General features: G+C 37.6%; 1 pseudogene; it reads right to left on the reverse strand.

Annotated features, from left to right (window-relative positions):
- Positions 1-1,284: 1,284 nt before the first annotated feature.
- LOC132684279 (inositol 1,4,5-triphosphate receptor associated 2-like) overlaps positions 1,285-16,224 on the reverse strand; it is a 44,371-nt pseudogene continuing 29,431 nt past the window's right edge.

The raw sequence follows: 16,224 nt of genomic DNA on the forward strand, positions 1-16,224 counted from the left end.
GTTTTCAAGGGACCAAGTTCACTTATATGGGAGCCAGTGTTTTTGAGAATGATGACAAGAGCTTGAAGTCTCTATGGATACCTGTGGTACCTTCAAGTTCATTTGTAATTTAATAAATTATTAGAGAAATGGAGTTTAACATGTAGAGTTGAGTAGGGATGAGAAATTGACAATTATTGCTGCTTTTTATTAAACTCCTATATGCCACTGACTATGCTGGGTGCTTTACATACATGATCTAATTTGACTCTTATAGTAGTTCTTCAGATTAACTATTAATATATCCCTGTTCAGAAGAGTTGTCACTTGCCTATAGTCAGCTAGTTAACCATGCGTGTGGGGTTAAAATCCATGTGTTCTGGATTTGAAATTTTTTTGCTTTTTCCCTACAGGAATCTATTGTTCAAAAAGTGGTGGGATGAAGGCAAAAATGTGGTTGGAATAAGATGATAGAACATAGAGTCCCTCACTCGGTCAAGTATCAGAGTGATTAGAAGTAGCTTTTTCAAAATAGAGATTCCCAGGATCTACTAAGATCGAGTGAATCCTCAATGGTTTTTTAAAGGCTCCAGGGTGACTTAGATACATCCTCTGTATGGAATAGGGTTAAGCAATTCCTGAAATGAAGTATTAACAAAATATTTCAATTATATTGTATAGAAAGACAAGGACACTTGTCCTTGGAGAGGGTGAAAATATAGCCATAGGAGGGGAATTACATGCGAATTCCACAGAAAGAAGAAATGAAATTTAAGGCTGGGAAAATAGGTAATAATTTATTAATCTTGGTATCATAATATTATTTCTCAGAAGTTAACTTTAAATGACTTTTGGCTACTTCAAAACATGAACCTCAGAGGGTTATAATTTACTACCAGTGAAGCTATTCAATAGAATGGGCTATTGAAGGTAATTTCTAAATAGGAGTTTCAGAAATTGAGTGATGGCGACTTTGTGTAGTTTCTTAAAGAGGCTAGGGTTTACTTGTATAGATCTGACACAGGTTTCAAAAGAGCTTTTTCTTTTATTTCTTTCTTTTTAAGATTTTAATGCTTATTTATTTTGTTAAATTTTAACAAATAATATATATCTTATGTATCTCTTTCTCAAAAAGCTTATTAAAATAATAAGCTTCCCCCCCATTGTATTTTAATTGGGGAAGTAATCTCATAAAAAGGAAATGTAAAATATCTTATAACAATTCTGAGGACCTCTGGTTCCATGCTATAATTTCCCAGCTGAAAGTTACTAATTTATGAAGTTCCTATACTGAAACTTTACAAATCAAGATATGCATATTAGGATGTGCTGTAGGTGCACTGGTGGTGGCTCATTGTGTCAAAGTCTGAGAAATGGATGCACGATATGTTCTACAGACATCCAGGAGTCCCCATCCTCTGTGAGAGCAGCATCCAGAGACATTTGGGGAAACTGGACTATGAGGAAGCCCATCAAAGCTGCAAACAGTGCAATGAATACAACAAAAGCCAAAGTGCCTTAGTAGTCTTTTTGTTTTGTTTTGTTTTTTAAGTTTATTTTTCAGAGAGAGAGTGAGCACAAGCAGGGAGGGGCAAAGAGAGACAGAGAGGGAGAGGAAAATGCCAAGCAGGCTCCACGCTGTCAGCAAGGAACCCTATGTGGGGTTTAAACTCACAAACCATGAGATCATGACCTGAGCCTAAATCAAGAGTGAGTCGGTTAACTTACTGAGCCACCCAGGCACTCCTTAGTAGTCTTTCTGGTGGAAGTCTTGAGATTTGTTGTTCAGGGAGCTCTATCATGTCATAAAAACATGAGATAGACCATTTTGATGGATTATTTCTCTTTGCAGAAAGACTTAATGTGGCATTCTTGTCCTTTCTACTGTTTCTTCTTCAGATGGTTCCAAGTCACCTTTAGTTTTTAGTTCACATTTTTCTTCTTCAGCATCTGCCTGGGAATAGGTGCTTATAAATCCTTGTAATGAGGGATGGTGCTCTCTTTGTTATGATCCCCCAAAACGCCAACTGTTTGACCATCCCCGTCACCATTCCTGAATTTCCAATATTTCTGGGTAAAGAGATGATGGTCACTCTTCAAAGAGAAAATGGCTTGATGTTTAAAAAAGTTGAACTTTTTTTTGAACTTGGCAGTCATCTTCATTGACAAGAAAGTTAAAAGACCTTTCATTTTGCAAAAGAACCCATTTTGGTTCTTCCAGTTCAACATGCTTTTTGGCATACATTATTTTTCAGATTTTCTCCCTGCTGAGTCATCATTTCGACTGCTTTACTAACCTGGCTTGCCTGATCAATAGCTCCCAATATCTAAGCCCTCCTGGCTTTTCATGCTGTACACTGGCTAAGGAACATTATATTCTTCTCCAGCTTCTTAATGATTTCCTGGGCCTGGCTGTCATCTTCACAGAACAATGTTAAAGACTCTAATAGACATTTAGGTATGTCTGTCTTCAGATTTTCTTCTGTCCAGTCACAGGACCTTCCTTCAAACTCCACTACTTTCTCCAAGGTAAACCAGTTGCATTATTGCTGGAAAACAATAATCTGAGAAATTTGGCCTTCATCTCCTTCTCATTAGCAGAAGTGTTGTCACTAAGATTTTTCCTATTTTTAAAACGTGTTTAAAATAGTCACAAAACTTCATGTTAAAGTGAATTATTAGGGCTTAATTTATAATTTAAAATGTATCCCCATAGTATAAAATAACATAAGGTTGAATAGTCCATTAAAAGGAAATAACAGAAATTTGGCATTATAATTAAGAGATAGTTAACATGTTTAAGAGGTCAGGGTTTTATTCTGTATATATCAAACAGTTTAAAATATATAAAATATGACTTATAGGTGCCGGAAGCCGAGCTATCCAACCAGCCTGATGGCAGGGCCCGGGCGGTGGATGGATCGGGACTGCAGGCGGCCCACCGACAGTGAAGCTTCTTGTACTCCTGCTTTTATGTAATTTGGCCTTAATAAAAGTACCTGGGGAATTGTCTGTTGGGGAATTGCCCTCGACAGGCCCCCTGGGAAAAGTACCATTGGGGAAGGAAATAAGGTTCCGCAAGGAAATTGTGCAGCCCTGCGTTTAGCCCTTTCCACCCTCTATAAAGACTCCTCTACCTAAAGGAAGGGTAGCCTCATACGTTTGCCAGCAAAGGAGGAATAAATGGATTTAAAAGCCCCACTCCGGCAACAAAGGAGTGTATCTATGGGCACAAGTTACTCCACCCCTAGACCCACTTGGCCCCCAGAAGGCGTTCCAGATGATTGAACCTAGTAGGTTAAGGTACAGAATGGTTCATTAGTTCCTAGGTGCATTGTCTTTCTGAGAATGCATAAGGCGTGGGTTCCTAAGGCCCTCTTGGCCCCCTCCTGGCACCTCGGACTGAGGTGAATACTTTTGTTCCTCAGGCCACAAATGGTTCAGGGAAACAACTAAGGTCATGTCCCTGTAACTGTTCCACTTGAGATGTTGAGAGATAGATGACCTTTCATGAAAACAGCAAAACAAATGCTCTATAGATTATAGATAAATATAGATACATAATGAAAGTAATATAAGAAATTAATCAATAAGCAAAGGGCAGGAGGGAGCATTATGAGAAAATAACCATGTTATTCCTTAGAGGGTGATTACATATAGGAACATTTTTAGAATTAGGTAATGCCAGAACACATAGATGATGCATGCTACAAGGAAATTGCTAACAAATATAATGCCACATTTGCCACAATAAAGTGGCCAGTTCAACACACTGCTGTTGTCTGTGTCCACTTTTATTTTTATTTTTTATTTTTTTTTCACTTTTTCGCTGATGCCATTCATCCTTTGGGAACCCCTGGACCTGCTGGAGCTGGACTCCAGCATAGAGGGCTTCAGGTCTGGGAGGGTTTTTAACCCTCTAATCCAACTGCCCATCTTTTAATTGTAAATCTTTTGAAATATCCTTGTAAGAGAGGAGACAATGTGTGATGAAATAATCCACTAATGGAAATCTCATTGTTTCTTGAGAAGCGCACTCAATCTGGATACAATCCTGATATAAAAACATTTCTTCTTTTGAGATGGAATCTGGCTTCCTAATCATTGTTATCTGTTCAACTCCCTAAGACCCTATAAACAAGGTCATCTCCCTTTGCCACATTCCAACCATCAGAGGTCTAGTGACTAAAATGTTCATTCCTCTTTAGACTAATCATCTCCATTCCTATAGTTGCTTTTCATATAGCATTATTTCAAGTCACGTCAGCATCCAGGAGGTGCTCTCTTGCAACCATTTTAGTTTCTCTATATTCCTTTCAAATGTGTGTATCCACAAGCATTTTAAAATTCAACAACGTATATACTTCTCATTATATGGTGTCATAGTGATGGAGTCTAATGTAGTAGAAGGACTCCTCATTAGTCTAGATAGGATAGTTTTTTATTATTTCTCCTTTGATGTCTCTCTTTCCCTGTTGGACTTTTAGCTCTTTGATGTAAGGGAATATAGCTCTGTCTTGGCCCTCATTCTGTTTTCCATGCTTAGCATAATGCCTGTCTGATGCATAGTGTTCTATAAGTATCCATTAATTGAATGAATGGATGGATGGATGGATGTTAAGGTGTGTGGCATCATTTTTATTTTAATTCAGTAATAAATTATTTACCTGTGGTTTCAGCAGGGCTCTGATATAAACTAGTTTATGATAGTATCTCATAACTATTTCCTTCAAGAGCTATAAAATCTTTCTAGCATGACTTTTTACAAAGGAGAAACATTATACATCAAGAGGCTGTATCCTAGAGGATAAGGTGATTCGATTCTGTGAGTCTGACCTGTGGAGCATCCAAGTTATTGATGGATATTTTTCCTTGTGAATTCTTTTATTGATTTCACCCTTTGGAAGGAGGTGAAGTGTTAGGCAATTATTGATCTGAAATAGGCTTGATAATAACATGCCCTCAACATCTTAATCAAGATTATGGATCAAGAGATTTCTGAGAGGCTGATCAATACGCAAATAGAATGGATTTGGAATATACTGTGAACACTGGAATCTTGATCCAAATTGATCTCAGCAGATGGAATTGTGATGCAGTTTCTTCCTTTTTCATCGAAGGTCGAGAGAAGATAGAAGAAGCCATAAATTACATAGCCTGACTTGGAAACAAGAGCTTGTGGCAGACCAGAAGCTATAAGGCATGTACAAGAAGGGGAGTAGATAGGATGCTGCATTAGGCAGTTTGGTCTTCAGCAATATAGTCTTAAGGGCTATTGAAGAAAGTACTGCAGGACCTCTCTGAAAGAACCTCATCCCATACAGCAGCACAGGATCAAACAAGTGAAAGAGATATGTAAAAGCCTAGAACTTTTTGCTAATGTTGAGAGGAGAAGAAATATTATCTTAGGCTGCATTAATAGAATAGGGAGGTGGTAGTTCAGTTTGGAATTTTATGTTCCTTACAAGGTGTCATTGTTTTAAAAGCAAGATTGAAAACCAATATATCCCAAAGAGTAGCTGAGATGGAGAGGATATTTTGGATTTTATCAGCTGAAGAAAGACCAAGGAAATTAAGACACTGGTTCTTAACTTGGCATGTGCTTCAGAGTCATTTTAATTTTTTATTTTTAATATACATACAGATACCCCTCCTCCTAAGCATTCTTACTCTTTAGATCTGGAATAGGGAGAGGATATGCATTACCCCCCTGCCCCTCCCCAAAGTTTTACAGACAATTCAAATGTATACCTCTGACTGCAAATCATCAAATTAGAAATAGCTTAGAGAAGAAAGTTAAGAGGGATAGGACTGTCTACAATTGTAGAGATGACAGAGTTTTACTCCCTGAACCTCCTGGGAAACCGATTAGTGAATTCCCATCTGGGGTCTTTTGCTAATTCCAGAACTGACAGCTAAGCGTTGTGGCCATGCTCTTTAGGTAACTGTGTCAGTTGAGTGGGCTGGCTGCGATGGATATTGCTGGCACAGAATCACTATACTGTTTTCTCCTATGTTCTGCAACCAGATGCTGAGAATGGATTTTCTTCTTTCCTTTCTCTCCCTCCTTGAACATTCGTCTTGTACCAGGGGAGCCCAGGCCTTGGGGGATGGGGGTGGGATGAATCTGAACTAGCAGTGGGGCTTAGATAGGGCCTGACCTTAGTTTGTATGTGGTTCATAATTCAGCAAAGATATGAAATTCAGTGACTCTTACTAAAAGTCTTTAGTAACTCTCTTTTTCTCTCTTTATCCGCCTGTCCCCCCTCTTTTCTTTTCTCATTATTGCCTCAATGTCAGTTTTCCAAACAGGCTTTACTCATTACAAACATTCGCCACTCTTCTGTCCTGCCATCTTGGCCATTGTGCTTGAAAAGTAAGATAATAATATGCTTCTAAAACTCTGCAAGACTCCCTATTTATTACAAAGTAGGTAAAATTAGTCACCTGTGTCCATGACTTCACTCTTTTCTCTCTGTTCACTATGCTTTACTCTCCTAATTTGGTAATTCCTGCCTGAATGGATTTTTCTAGTTGTGTTTGTGGTTATCTGACTTTGAAAAAGAAGGAAGATAAAGCAGGCTCAGCTGTACTGATAATTTCCTCTTAAATTTTCTCTCCTTGGAAAAAGAATGGCAGAGGTCACATCAAGTTTAGTTTAGAACATGAGTATGTTTTGTCTCATAAAACATAGCATAGTCCAAACCTAATTATGCTCTAGTATTTGAGACCTCTCTAGAAAAGGTTTTGTTTGCTTGAATTTTGCCAAAGGTTGTCTTCCTAGGTAAGCTACATCAGTTGAGATAGTAACGTAACATCCCTGGGAGAAAGGGACATCTTGGATCAGATCTGCTTATTACACAGGGTCAGAGGAAGTTTGGAGGTGAAATGGACTCCTCACATTTTGTGTCTTTGGAGGAGGCTCTGAGACCCTACTATAACCTGTCACTTCCCCTAAAAGGACAAGACACACCTGAAAATATAGGCTCAGTGAAGTCAACTAGTTCATCAAAGAATATTTTGTGTCCCCTCTGTCATCTAGTCCATCCATCCTGAGGAAGGAGGAATGCCCAGCCACCCACTCTGGGACCAGTGAGATGAAAATAGGGAAGCAGGTATCTGGTTACTTTATCTGTTCCATGTTTTTCTGTGGCAGAGAAATAAATAGCCCCTTCCTTACCACTCCCCTCCTTATTTTAGAATACATAGGATTTTTTTTATAATCCAGTACTTAATTCCTCAAGTGGTAAACTAGCCTCCTGCACTTTTCCTTTAAGAAAAGTGCTAATAGCAGTTTTTCCCATTTCAGGAAATGGTACTTTTCTGGATATGTTTACTTGGTATTTTTCTTAGTCATGTTTACATATTAAACCTCTCATTTAAAAAAATAGAAGCTCAGTCTTTTATTAAAGGAATTTCAGGGGCACCTGGGTGGCTCAGTCGGTTGAGCGTCCGACTTCGGCTCAGGTCATGATCTCGCGGTCTGTGAGTTCGAGCCCCGCGTCGAGCTCTGTGCTGAGAGCTCAGAGCCTGGAGCCTGTTTCAGATCCTGTGTCTCCCTCTCTCTCTGCCCCTCCCCTGCTCAGGCTCTGTCTCTCTCTCTCTGTCAAAAATAAACATTAAAAAAAATTAAAAAAAAAAAGAAATTTCAGACATGGTGGACTCTGGTGTGGCTAGTGGGACTGTGGGATATGCTTTGGAAACTGTGGTTGTGTCAGAGCTTCTACATTCATACCAAGAGATATGATATGATATGATATGATATGATATGATATGATATGATATGATATGATACGATATGATACAGAGCAGATTTTTACGTTAAATATCTCTGTCACTCCTGAATTTTTCCCAGCTAAGACCTCTGATACACATAGCAGTTTCCCTTAAAATCATGTTAATGACTTCAATCACTCACCACTAGCTTCATGTCTCTATTGGAAATGTCACCCTGACAAATCTATCTCATCATTTCCAAATGATTGATTGAGACCTTTCATATCAGTGAGGTCAGAGTGCATAGTGGTTTGGGTTTGGGTCTTAAAGTCAGAAGAACCTAGCCTTCAATCCTAACCTCTACACTAATTAGAATGACCTAGGACAACTTACTTAATCTCCACGATTCCCAGATTCCTTACCTATAAAAGGGAGATGATGATGCTCAGCCCACAGAGGAAACGACGCTACCTGCCTTAGAGTAAGCAGCAAATAAATGATGGCTCATATTTTGTTAGTTGCCTTACTTACTAACCTGATGTTCTACTTGCTCCAGACTCTCTTCTCATTAGTTAAGCTAAGGCATTAAAAGCCATAGTAATGATGATTATAACAGTTATTGATAATAATTATAATTTATTCATATTTACTAAGTGATAAATTTATGTGTATAATCTGGCATGTAATAAATATTCTTACCCCTATGTTTCATAGCAAAGCTGAAAATGAAGTCTGAATATTCTAAATATAGTTCACACTCACCACCCCCCACTACCCAAAAGAAATCTCTACCGGTTTTGAATTTCAATCCTTTCTTTCTCTTTTCTTGATTAAACTTGTGGGTTTTTTTTTTCCCACAATGAATGCCATAAAAAAAATCTAACTCTGTGACATAGAAGTGGAAAAGGTAACTTTAGGGGATGATTTAAGCTGGAAACACATTTGTTTATAGCACTCACATTATCCCAGGGCATCCTGGACAGAATGAGTGCTGCCTCAGGCCACTAGCTTCTCAGGTATTCATTAATCCTGAAGAAAGCTTCAGGTTGAGGCCATTACCGCTTAATTACAGTTTGTGATTACTGGCACATTCTTTAGTGACCTTATTCTACATGCTGGCCTGTTCATTCACTAGAGAATCCATGCAGCTGGAAATTTTGGCTGACTAGAAAGTATAAATGGGGATTTTGGGGGGGGCTTGAATTGAAACCATTCTTGCTGAAATGTCAACACATTTTTCTCTCATCTGGATATGGTTAATCATGGTGCTTGCTTTGATATACTTTTTCCATAAGCTGCGCTTTTGAGGTGTGCCTGAACTTATCAAAATGCTATTTTAAAGCCGAGCTTTGAGCAGAAGTGCTTGTCTATCATTATTTACCCTTTGTGGCCATAACAAGGGAGGTTGCTTATGAACAGTTCAGCATTTTAGAGCTTGCAGTCTAGGTACCATCCAAGACTAGAAGAAACTGGAAGGAATTTTAATTCGCTGATTACTCTAAGAATAATATTGTTCTATAATCGAAGGGAAGGAAGCCTAATCTAGGAGCAAAGAGTGCTTGGCTAGGAACTGGAAAATCTGACTGGATTCTCTGCTTAACTGCAATTGATTTGGGGGCAAAATAGTTTCACTTATAAATAACTAGTGAGTGTTTTTTTTATGGGCCACACACTGAGGAAGGTATTGTGAATACCGAAGTCTATGGGGCGTGGGATGGTATTTTCCCTTTGTTCCTATGACACCTTCCCCAATGTATGATAATTATATAAGCAAAAGAATGTGGCCAGGCTCCAATAACATTATATTTATGAACCATAAAATTTGATTTTCATATAATTTTCTGTATGTCATGAAATACCACTTTTCTTTTTTTTAAGTTTATTTATTTATTTTGAGAGAGAGAGAGAGAGACAGAGAGAGAGCGCACAAGCAAGGGAAGGGCAGAGAGAGGGAGAGAGAGAATCCCAAACTATGAGATCATGACCTGAGCCAAAATTAAGAGTCAGATGCTTAACCAACTGAGCCACCCAGGTGCCCTGAAATAACGCTTTTCTTTTGACTTAAGACACTTTAAAAATGTAAAAACTATTCTTAGGTCATAGACCATTCAAACAGCAGTATAGATTTGGCCTATGGGCTATAGTTTACCAACCACTGATATATACCACAAACAAAATAAACAATAGCATGATCATTGTTGGCAGTAGATTTTCTGGGTTTTATGGGAGCATGTAGAACTCTTGGGTATCTGAGTCTTTCCTAAGGGATGAGTTACATGATAGGACTGGAAGGATAAGTCCGTTGGGACCAAAAAGAAGGGTATGTGTGAAGGCCCAGAAACAAGAGAATAAATACAATAAATGAATGACTGAAATACAGAATATAAGAAATAAATACAAAATAAAAAAAAAAACAGTGATAAATGTATGGTCTGCTTAATTGTGCAGGGACCATATTTTGAATAGCTTTATGTGCCATATAAAGATTTTGGAGCAACAGGAAACTTCTGGAAGGTTTTTAATAAGCAAGGACAAAATTAAATTTCAAGTTTAAAACATCTCTGAGGATACACATGGAGGATAGAATAAACATGGCTGTGCCTCAGTATGACTTTATTTACAAAAATAGTGGCAGATCAGATTTAGCCTTTGGGCTTTCATTTGCTAAACCCTGCTGTAGAGTCAGACAGCTTGATTGAAATCTTGTCCCATAAATATTTTTTTTTTGCAAATTGCTATTTTTTTTACTATTTTCTGTTCAACACTTCTTTTCCTTCAAAAAAATCCATCAGAAATCCATAAATATCTTAAATGAAGAGTGGACAAACTTCATTTGCTATGTTGAAAGAAAGCACTAACTCTGGGAAGATATTGAGACAACAGCTACTTTATTTCATTGCATTGAATGTTAACTCCCAGGGATTTGTCCTTCCATAGAGGAATTTGTCCCCTCATTAGTTCTAATGTCCCCTTTCCTGCACATCTGTATCCTGATTTCCAGCTTATGCTATTGAGCTTCCTCTGTGACACTGGTTATATTTACTTGAGTTATAAGATGCCCAGCTAACTAACTTAAAACCTAGCCTTAGTCTTCCAATTTCAGTGACTTCAAATGCAAGTAGAGAATGTCAAAGACTGTCTTCCAGACTACTTAATTTTAAAGGCTTTTTACTCACTTTGATACAAGAAAGAACAATTTCTCTAGTGGTAAGATCGCAAAAACAATCTTGAATACAAACACGTATAAGAAAAAAATGACAAAGAATGGTAGTGCCAGTGAAAATGCTGACAAAGGTGAATATGAATAAACTCTATAGAAGTAAAGACCTCCTTTTCAGCAAAGGATTCAACACAAATATCCAGAGTTGAAAGTTCAGCAATAGAAAGAGAGATTAGAAATTTGAAAAATCATGAACTCATTGACATGCTTGGCATTCTGAAAAAATTGTATGACTATATATTTTTTTAAATAAGAAGTGGGGAACACCTGGGTGGCTCAGTTGATTAGGCATCCAACTTTGGCTCAGGTCATGATCTCCAGTCTGTGAGTTTGAGCCCCTCATCAAGCCCTTTGCTGACTGCTAAGAGCCTGGAGCCTGCTTCAGATTCTGTATGTGTGTGTGTCTCTCTCTCTGCCCCTCTCTCACTTGCGCTCTGTCTCAAAAATAAACAATTAAAATAAATAAACTTAAAAAATGTTACAATAAGAATTGGGTTAAGCATCCAACTCTTGATTTTGGCTCAGGTCATGATCTTACAGTTCATGAGTTCGAGCCCCATGTTGGGCTCTGTGCTGACATTGAGGAGCCTGCTTAGAATTCTCTCTCCCTTTCTCTCTATCCCTCCCCTGCTCATGTGCACTCACTCTTTTCCCTCTCAAAAAAAATAAGTAAACTTAAAAAAAATGAAAGAGAGGGGTGCCTGAATGGCTCAGTCAGTTAAGTGTCCAACTTTGATTTTGACAGGTCATGGTCTCATGGTTGGTGAGATCTGCATCAGGCTCTGTGATGACAGTATGGAGCCATCTTGGGATTCTCTCTCTCCCCTCTCTCTGTCCCTCTCCCACTAGTGTTCTCCCTCTCTCTCAAATTAATAAACATTAAAAAAGAAAACCCAAGGGATCTTTTCAAGGTAAATCAATATATGAAATGTGTAGTGGATAGACCCCAACGGGGTTGCAGGGGGGGTGGGGAACACAACCTGTGTTATAGTCCAGTATCTGCAGTTAACCAGACGCTATTTGACTTTGAACAGGTATTATGATGTCATATGAAATGAGAAAAAAGAGCGTATCGTGTTTTCTCCCCCTGCATTTGCTCCCTACTTCTGCCAGCTTATCGTCCCAGAAGAAATCTAGACTTAATTAAGACAGTTTTCTCCAACATTAGTCAATATGTATACTTAACAATATTATAACAACTATAAAAGCAGTAATTATTCTTAAACTGATCGCTCCAAAAATTGATAAGAAATCATATGTGGATTTGAAGACTCATATAGATGAAAATTCTTCCAAAATTGATCCTTGGACTTTAATTCCAGTCAAAATTCTGGCAGGTAAGTTCTGCTTCTGAAAGCTGCAAAGGAATGTTGCTCCCATCCTAGCAGTAAGAGAAAGCCAGTGGTTTACAAATTTATCATTTAGCTCAAAGCCATCAGAGTGCTGAGGTCACAAGACAAAAAAGAAACCTGACTTCTTAAAAGTGACAGATCCCTTGGCATGAGGAGGACAGACACAGACCTTTCAACCTTGGCCAAAGCACAGGAAGAATATGTGGCTACCACAGAAGTATATAAGAAAAAAGTCAGTTGATACTGTAAATACTTTTTTTAAAATTTCATTTATTTGTTTTGAGAGAGAGAGAGCAGGGGAGGGACATAGAAGGAGAGAGAGAGAGGGAAAGAGAGTAAAAGAGAGGGAGAGGGAGGGAGAGGGAGAAGGAGAGAGGGAGAGAATCCCAAGAAGGCTCCTCACTGCCAGTGCAGAATTTGATGCAGGGCTTGAACTCCAAGATCATGACCTGAGCCGAAATGAAGAGTTGGATGCTTAACTGATGAGCCACCCAGGTGCCCCATATTGTACATACTTAAAAGGCCAAGAGTGGGTAAAGATTTCGGTTTAGAAAAACTGAGAGCCACAGGCACAGGGGAGTTTGGCCTCACTCACAAACTCTTCTCCACGAGTGTCATTAAGTGCTCACACAGAGTAGGTTCAGGGCAAGAGAGCCCCTCCCTACCTCTTGACCTGTGATAGGGTAGATGTGCAGGAGGTGATTAGATGCCACTGACTGACAGGCAAAAAACAGTACTTACTTCACAAGATCCTTCATCTGAAACAAAAGAAGTCTGAAGCCATGAGGAGGGTCAATTCATCCAGAAGATATAACCATCTTAAGTGTTTATGTACTCAATTACAGAGCTTCAAATATATTTTTAAAACCTGATAGAACTCTCAAAATAAAAAATAGACCAATCTATAAAGATAGTCAAAGATGTCAACACTCCTCTGTCAATAATTAACAGAAAAATAGACAGAAAATCAGAAAAATTATGGTAAGTATCCGAAATCTGTAGTAAGACTGTAGAGATCTGAAAAGTTCATCAACTGCCTAATTTAATGGACTCTTAGCAACCCATTTCATAACATCACCACACACATTCCATTCAAGTGCTTGCAAAACATTTACTGAGATCGAACATATTTTTGGCTATCAAAGTATGATAAATCTCAATAATAGGCTTATACCAGAGACAAATAACAAAAAATATAAAAATTCTCACATATCTGAAAAGTAAACCATATATTTTGAAATAACTTTTGTATCAAAGAGGGAATGCTCAGAGTCATTTGAAAATAGTTTAATTTCATGAAAAAGCACAACATATCAAACTTTAGGGTATACAGCTAATGCACTGTCTATAGTTTTCTCTATATAAAAAATAGAAATAATATAAACAATAGAAAATAAATATTAGAAAAGAAGAAAGATTTGAACTGAAAAATCTAAAGTTTCACCTTAAGATAACAGCAAAACAAAAGCAAACTAAATTGAAAGCAAGCAAAAGAAAACATGTAATAAACTTAAAAGTTGAAGTAAATGTAATTCAAAACAAGAAAATAGAGAAAATCAGTGAAACCAAATGCTGGTTCTTTGAAGAGATCAAATTGATAAACTTCCAGATACAGATGACAAATATCAGGGAAAAAAAAAGAACATCAGTATAGATCACAGACCTTGAGGTTATTAAAAAAAATTATTAACACATTTATTTAAATACATTTGATGGCATAGATTAAAAGGACAAATTTCTAAAAGGTCACAATCTACCAAAGTTAATTCAAGAACTAGGTAACTTAAGGGGTGCCTGATTGGCTCACACGGCTGAGCATCTGACTCTTGGTTTCTGCTCAGGTAATGATCCTGGGGTTGTGGGATGGAGCCTGGCATCAACTCTGCACTGGGTGTGGAGCCTGCTTGAGATTCTCACTCTCTCCCACTGTCCCTCTCCTCTGCTCATTCTTTCTCTCTCTCTAAAATAAATAAAATGAAAAAAAAAAAAAAACCAACAAGAATTAGATAACTTAAATGGTCTTCTATTTAAGATAACCTGTGCACAAAGAAAATTCTAAGTGAGATGGCTTCACTGATGAATTCTACCGAATGGTTATAAGCTACAAAAAAATTCTCTAGATAACTGAAGGAGGAATACTTCCAAATTTATGAGGCCAGTGCTACCCAAAGACATGACAAAAAAAGAAAACTACAATATTCAATATTCCTCATAAGCATAGGTGCAAAAAAAAAAAAACCCTTGAGAATAAATAGCATATTTTGTGAGCAGAAAATGTTCTCAAAGGAGATCTTGGTGTCTGGAGCAATTTTCCAACCTCAATCAGCTCGAAACCCCTAAGAATCAAGGGAGGAGTTCAGACTTCGACTCCAAATTCTATTTGCTAATTTTGTCTCTAATCTCATTTCCCCAAACAGATTGTAAATACTTTGTAAATACCACGAAATTGGAGATCATATCTTCTACTTAAGTTTTTTCCACTAGCATAGCAATTAGGTATTTAATTAATGTTTGTTCAGTAGTTTGAGAGACACAAATGTAGAAATCAATTGTATCTGTCCAACAGATAAATTGACTGCACACTGAGATTTTGATACTGAACTTAGTCTGACAGTTATCTTGGGCTTGCTAATGGCAGCTTCTGTCTCTCAATACATAAACCTTCCAGTGCAAACTTTTAATACATCTTCAAAATGCATAGAAATAAAATGTAGCAGAATAAATTTCACAAAGTAATACCAGCAGAATACCACCCAGATCCCCCAAATCCTCTTCTGTCCCCTTACAATTTAGTGCCAGGCCTCTAAGAATAACCAGTTTCCTGACTTTTAACACCTTAGGCTAATTTTGTCTGCTTTTGAAACTTTTATCAATAAAATCGTAACATATGCACTCTTTCGGGTCTAGCTTCTTTTCCTCTTCATCAGATTTACCCACTTTGTTATATATAATTATAGTTTGTTCATTCTCAATGCTGAATAGTATTTATTTGTTACATAAATACTATTTATCTAGTCTACTATTGTTAGATAGTTGGGTAGCTTCCAATTTGGAGATATTATGAACAGTGTCATTATAAACACTTGTACATGTCTTGTGGGGTATATATTGATATATTTCTATACGGTTTAATTAAAATTTTTTTTTTAAATATAATTTATTGTCAAGTTAGCTAACAGTGTATATAGTGTGCTCTTGGTTTTGAGGGTAGATTCCTGTGATTCGTCACTTAGATACAACACTCAGTGCTCATCCCTACAAGTGCCCTTCTCGATGCCTATCACCCATTTTCAAAAGTTTATTTATTTTGAGGTGTGTGTGTTGGGGTGGGGGGGAGAAGCAGACAGAGAGAGAATCCCAAGCAGGGTCTGCACTGTCAGCACAGGGCTCAATCTCAACGCAGGGCTCAATCCCACGATAGTGAGATCATGACCTGAGCCGAAATCAAGAGTCAGACACCTAACTGACTGAGTCACCCAGGTGCGCCAGTTTTTACTAAGGAGTAAAATAGCTGGATCAAAATATGCATATACTTAGCTTTAGTAGACATGGCCAGGCATTTTTCCAGTTTATCGTTCTAAGGGCAGTGTAGGAGAGTTCCAGTTGCTCTACATTGTCCTCAGTACTTGAAATCGTCACATTTTTAAATTTTAGCTATTTTGGTATGCGTAGTGGTAATTGGTTTGTGATTTAAATTCTGACATTCTTGATGATTAAGGAAGTGGAGCACCTTTCTTTAGTATTTTTGGCCAAATGGTATGTTATTTTGTGAAGCACTTGTTCATATCTTTTATTCATTTGTTTTCAATTGGATTATATCATGTATTCTTCTTGATTTGTAGAAGTTCTTTGCATATTCTAGTTATAAATCTTTGTTGGATACATTGCAAATATTTTCTCTCACTTTGTGGGTTACCTTTTCTTAATGGTATCTATTTACAAGACTACTAAAGCTTT

The sequence above is a fragment of the Panthera onca genome, chromosome C2 (genome assembly GCF_046562875.1).
Source record: "Panthera onca isolate mPanOnc1 chromosome C2, mPanOnc1 haplotype 2, whole genome shotgun sequence".
Lineage (NCBI taxonomy): Eukaryota > Metazoa > Chordata > Mammalia > Carnivora > Felidae > Panthera > Panthera onca.